Below are 6,982 nucleotides of genomic sequence, written 5' to 3'. Positions count from 1 at the left end.
CCATTATTACTTGTGATGTTTTTTGAGAATAGGTGCAAAAGAATGTGCTCTATATTTAAAAGTTCTGGTCACAACGAATAGCAATGGCTTTAGATTATAAAACATGGAATCTTTCAATGGAAACTCAATTGCAAAACAAAACTATCACTTCGATTTGTATGGTATACTCTAAGCTCTTGCGATCATATAGTATGTATGGAACATAGGACTTTCCTATGATTCCAAATATTCATACAACTTTGAATGAAGATTGAATTGAGATGCATTCATTTCAATTTCTATATTTCACCTCCATTGCGAGACCGAAAGTTTCGGCTAAAAACTTCATAGGGATAAACAATTGAACATGTTACATAAGGAAAGTGTAGAAAGTTTAATTCTATTCGGTCCATTAATAAAACAACTATCTGCACTTTCGTATTGTCTATTAGATTCCAAAATTATCACTTGCAAGCAATATCTGAAGCCTAATTGAATTCCAACCAGGTCCTGGAAAAAATTCCAAAACAAATTTTGCAGAATCTTTCAATTAAATAAAAAAAACACGTTATCTTTCCTCGTTCGTCTCATGAGCAAAATCCATTACAACTCAATATTGCATGTCTCTCCTTCGCATTATTCGCTAATACGATGAATCAGTTTGGGTATTGAAAACCGAAGTTTACTGTTGTTTTCAATAATGATTTTTCCATCGTGGAGATATAATTACGTCTGTTATCTGAGCAGGAACAATGGTCTCCCCAGCGAAAACTTCCCTCGTCTATTCACCCAGAGTGCGAGTTTGGACTGCAGGAGGGCCCTGTGGAACTCTTTTTCGAAGAATCTATGGAAATCCATTTCCCTGTACCTTTTTTTTATATATAGCCTAAGTCTATTGTTTGTTGCATACGTAAGGCAGAGCCAATAGATAACTCCTAAATCTCACTTATTTTTGTTTTTTTCCAGAAGAAATGATGAAAAAGGTTTAAAACTAAAACATAAGTGATTCATAGAGATATAAATGTTATTTTTTTGTTTTTTTTCTCAACAATTCAGATGTGAAGGGACTTTGGTTTGCGGATAAATTCTTAAAACTAGATAATAAAACTGAAAGGCCAAATGGAAGCTGATATGATGGACACATGGATGAGCTTTCATAACCTTTATTATTTCTAAATAATTAAACGTGATACATGGCGAATACAGTAGTAAAGCTTGTCATTTTTAGATGAATACTAATGACAGTTACTAATTGTAAATATGCAAAAGAGTCATGTTTTTCTAACGCCTTCCAAATTCTGAATGTAAATATCTATACTTTTGTTATTACGTCCCTGACAGATAATAGCTGTTCACTTTGTACTTCCGTTATAAGCTTACGTTATATAAGAAGTCATAAGTAGTGATAACTATGAATTTCAGTTATATTGTTTAATACTTCATATGAACGCGTTATTTATCACACAAAAAAAACATACAAAGTGCATATAAATTTATATATGGAAAATACAACGATGCATATTACACATACACACGAACACACCTATCGCCCTTATAAACACACATACACACACGTTAAGCTCTTACACAGGAAAAAATAACGTAAATGTATACAGAGATATCAGGATATATTTCGCCCTCATAGAGAAAAAATATATTTAAAAAAGAACTATATTTCAATGTATAAAACATGATTTAAAACCTTTATTTGAAATACATTTACGGAACATTGAACAATGGCACGCATTTTATTTGTGTAACCCACTGATGACCTATTGTATTTAACGAATTATTTTATTAATTAGTGGAAATAATTACCCATTAAATACTTGTTTATGAAATAGTTGGATGATGGAAGTCCCATAATTGGGCTGCCATTTTCGGTACGAGGGTATTTGATATGCATTTGGGTGACCAATATTGTTCATTGTATAAAATGTCTCATGTTGCTATTTTGACTACCACAAGTTTATGTTGAAATGTTGGGGAATTTCATCTTTAAATTTACACATATTTTTGAATTTACCCGACATTAATATCTTTATTCATGTTTTAATGATCTTTTTATGAAGGAAACGTCTGTCATTTCTATTTTTTTAGCGCCGCAGATTTATATGAAACTAGAATTTATCTCTAAATTTAAAGATATTGTGAATTTTACCCTACATTAATAATTTTATTTAAATTTCAATATATCTTTGATGGAAAAACCAAGTACCATTTTTATTTTTCCATTTTAACTACCAAAAATGTATATTTATGTGAAACTCTTACTCATGTGTTCATTTCCATAATATCAAACGACAGGATCGGTCTTTTACTCTGAAAAGGGAGCCAACTGTGACTTTTTAAAATTCAAATTTATATCAAGGACACTAATATGTTACTTGATTACTTTAGTAAAGTCTGCACGGAAGTTGTCAGAGTTTATGTAAGAAAAGATGAAAAGAATTTATTTTTCTCTGAAACATTAAAATGCTGACAGCTGTTAGAGACGTCTTTACTGAATAATTTCTGTGTGACCTTCTTAATGATAATGATCTTGGTACGGAAACAATTATCATTCAAATATTTGTAGAGGGAGGTCATTTCGTTGTGAAAACGTTGCCAGTCTGAAGTGTTTTATATTGCCCGATGGATAAGAGGCACTATTACTCAGTAAAAAGTCCTCTAACAGCCACTTGTATTTTAATATCCTAAACAAAATATTCTAGCATCCTTTCCTTACGTAAACTCTGACAACTTCCGTGCAGACTTTATTAAAATAACCAATGAACATTTTATTACCCTTGATGTAAATCCGATTCCGAAAAATCCGCTTACAATTGGCTCCCTTTTCAGAGTAAAAGACCGACTTTGATGGCGTCTAATGTTGTATATAAGTATACTAGTTCCAGATGTGATATGGGAAATTATGTGGGATCCACGAAGCGTCTTCTTAGGGTGCGAGTCGATTCTCATAAAGGGGTTAGCCACAGAACGGGATGCATCTAGTATAAGAAATCATTCTTTAAAATGTAAAATTAGCATCGAATACAAATATTTCCCTATAATTGGACAGTCCAACAGCTCTAAAAACTTATTTATTTTAGAGACGTTGAAAATAAAACAACTTGTTCCTGTTTTAAATACCCAGATATCAGCTGTTCAATTTTTATTTTTATTTTGAATTTGTTGTTGTTCTTAATGCTTGTCATTGTTTACTTTTCGTTTATGCTCTTAGTTAACTCTAGACTTTGCTCTGGCAGGTTAGCTCCTCTGTTCTTTTAGTTGCTTAATCTTTTTTTTTTTTAATAAAACCTCGCCAATAAGTTTGAATTTTTTTCAATGTACCGTGTATTAGTGTAACTTATTGCGCATTTACTGTTAAGTTGACATATAGATAACAATTATCTTTAAGTTTATAATTTTTTTAATGTTCTTAAAAATTATTTTATTTACATCTATAGTAGATTTTCTTTAGGATGATAATGCATTACGCGACGTCGGAAATTAAAATCTTTCAAAATGTTAGAATTCCTGTTTTCCTGCCTGCCTTCATCTACTTAGTGTGACTCTGTCGAGTGGCTTCCTGCTGATATATATATATATATATATATATATATATATATATATATATATCTGGTGTGTGTGTGTGTGTGTTGTGTGTATATATATATATAGATATATATATATATATATATTAGATATACTGTATGTATATATGTGTGTGTGTGTGTCCTGTGTGTGTGTATATATATATATTTATATATATATATATATATATATATATATATATATATATATTGATGTATTTAATGTGTGTGTGTGTCTGTTATATATGTGTGTGTTATGGCCAAAACCGAAATCGGTCTTAGTGGGAAGTGTCCAGCCAATCCGGAAAATGGCCAGTATCACTGATAACTGACTGGCCATTGTCTAATCTTTTCTCGATTTCGGAATTTGGCTGGCCAGTTTGCGAAATGATATGGACCAACCAGCCAATGTGGGAAGAAAAAAAATCAAGAGAAGGTTTTGTTGTGTGAGTACAATTTCATACTTGATACAATCTCCTTACTTTGTGTCAATCACTTGTCACAATAAGATGAGCTATTATGACATTTGGAATTGCACAATGGTTACATATTTCTACATTTACAGCGATTTATTGCGAACTTAGTCTCATTAGATGAAGTGTACTACCCTTGGCCGATGGTCAGTGATTGGGAAGACGCGACAATTTGGAGTGATTTTTCTTCTGTGACAACAGATGCAAGTGTGAGCAGCTTCTCATGCAGAATGGAATGCACAGTTCTGGTAGACAGGTGCTCGAGAGCACCATGTTCTGTTCTCAGTTTGTAAAAACTTTCCTCGAGGTTCATGACAACTGAAAGAATTCTTGGATCACTCCGACCTCTGTCAACATCTGGTATATGGATGTGTGCATTATCTCCAAGTTTCATTGGTGGGAATTTTGCATCTGAATATTTAAGCATCTTCGTACCTTGGCCTTGCAAACTAACATGAACTGCTGACCTCTTCTTCCTGATTCCTTATTTATTATGAGATAGTATGCCAGCAATTTTCTCTCTGTACCCTATGTCTGCTTTGTTACTTATTCTACAAATGGCATGGACATCTTTGCTGCAGGATCTACAACAGTGGGCCAAACTACACTCTTTTGGTCACAGCACACAGAATCTTTGCGCATTGCTATTGTCAGACAACTAGTGTGGCCTTTCCTATGGTTCCACTGCAGCTTCATTGCCAGGGATAGTCATTGCATTTATAGCAACCTCCATTTCTTGTTCGACGTTCTCGAGGTCTTAGCCTGTAACTAAGTTAATGACAACCTCTCTGGGCAGATTTGTAGAACAGGCCTACTTTACAAATACTATTAATCACTGTAGTACTCACAAAGAAACCACTGTGTCAGGATAAGAAGAAAAGCAACAGACAAGTGGATATCCCTCCTTGCTACCACTTGCACTTCTCCATAGCACCGAAAGCAAAAGATAAGCTACTATCAGACAATCTTGCATCAGCACATCAAAAAAAAAAGAAAAGTAATTTAGAACAGGTATTTATTTGAGTTTCTCTCTGACTATCTAATATATTGTGTGGCCTCCATCTGCCTGTACCACAGCCTGCATTCTTGAGGGGTATGGTTTCAGCAACTTGCCAAAGAGCTGAGACTCAAACTTCTTTTCCCTGAGCATATCGGTCACCTCTCTTCGCTGGTCGTTGAAGCTTGGTATACCATCATAGTTCACTGTGCGAGCTTCAACATAATGTTTTAAGATTCTACCAATTTTTTCACATACATTAAGATCAGGGGAGCTACCTGGAAATTCACTTGATGAGAAGAAATCGATACCACTGTTTTGAAGCAGCTCCTATGTCTGAAGAACCTTGAAACTGGTGTCTTATCATGCAAAAATGTGACTTCTTCAACAAATAACACATTTTTAGGATCTTTGAGGAAAGGAAATTGTCCAGCAGTAAGCACAGTTTCTCTGAGATATTTGCCATTCCATGACTGTCCTTTTTCTTTGATGATCCGCATTAACTGTATGGCTGTGAAACAGAAAAATTGGAAATTTAACAACTTGTCGAAAGCACATGTCATCGCTGATATCATCCAACTTTGCAGCCCTAATGATGTCATTTTAATGATTTGGCAACATGCCGAAAGACAGCTTCATCCTAATCTTTAAGAAATGAACCACAAAACCATGCACAGTCTTCTCTCTGTTGCTGAGTGATGTTGGGCTTGCTGATTACATGAAATGGCTTGATACCAGATTTTTTCAACTCATAATATACAGCACTATAACCTCTCTTCTTTCCCCTTTTTTGTTTCTAGTTCAAGCGCCAATTTACGTAAAGACTTTCTTGGTCTACCCAGTATCTCAGCTATGATGTCTTTTGACTCCAGAGAAAGGACTTCAGGCCTTCAAAGATTCTCACGATGACAGTCATATGGATTTTTGTCTCAGTTTATTTTAACAAAGGATTCAACTCTTTTAATGTATTTAAATATTCAGGAATGTGATATGAAGGATGCGCCAGCATCCTTGGCCTCTCTGAAGCCCGGATTCGGTCAATCCATCTGATTTCCTCAGTCTGAAAATACAAGAAATGTAAAATGAAAAATAGCTTAACAGAAATTTAAGATAATGTACTTGGAGATAGGCTATAGCAGAAAACTTCAAAAATTTCCATTTGTTCTGTGGAGGGGGAGGAATCTAATTTCGAAACACCTGGTACATTGTTAATTTCAAGTAATCAGACCTCGGCCATTTCCCGGATTCCAGGACACTTCCCACTTTGGCGAATTTTGGGTTTTCGCTGTAATATAACATTACTATATATATATATATATTATATATTATATACATATATAAAATTATATAATATATTATATATATCTATCTATATAATTTTATTATTTATTTAATATATATATATATATATATATAGTATATAATATATATCGATCTTATGATAAAAAACTATATATATACCGTAATATCATTATATATATATATATATATATATATATATATATATATATATATATATATATATATCTATAGATATATATATATGATTAAAGAATCACTGTAGATGCACTTGACTTCATAAATAAGCGTATCCCACAGGAAAATGATAGTCAGAAATCCAAGCGCTTTCGTCTTTACTCAGACATTGTCAAGGAGTTAATGAAGTACAATTGGAGAGAAAGGTCTCAGGTACAAAACAAGATCAAGAATACCAGATGGTTAATTGTCAAAAGAGTAAAAATTAAAAGAGATAATCCAGGATTATCGGATATCACACGGTCACAAACTTAACCGAAATTACACTGTACCTTTACAAGTGAAATTTCTATCATTTCTATGGACAGTTACATCAAGAAAATTCAAATTACAATTTCTTTCTTCCTCTACAGTAAATTTTATAGAAGGGACTAAATTATTGAGATTATTAAGGAATCCCTGGAGATTTTCGTGAACTGTCC

This window comes from Macrobrachium nipponense, chromosome 38 (assembly GCF_015104395.2).
Source record: "Macrobrachium nipponense isolate FS-2020 chromosome 38, ASM1510439v2, whole genome shotgun sequence".
Lineage (NCBI taxonomy): Eukaryota > Metazoa > Arthropoda > Malacostraca > Decapoda > Palaemonidae > Macrobrachium > Macrobrachium nipponense.
The sequence above is the reverse complement of the archived record's forward strand: the minus strand, read 5'-3'. Positions refer to the sequence as shown.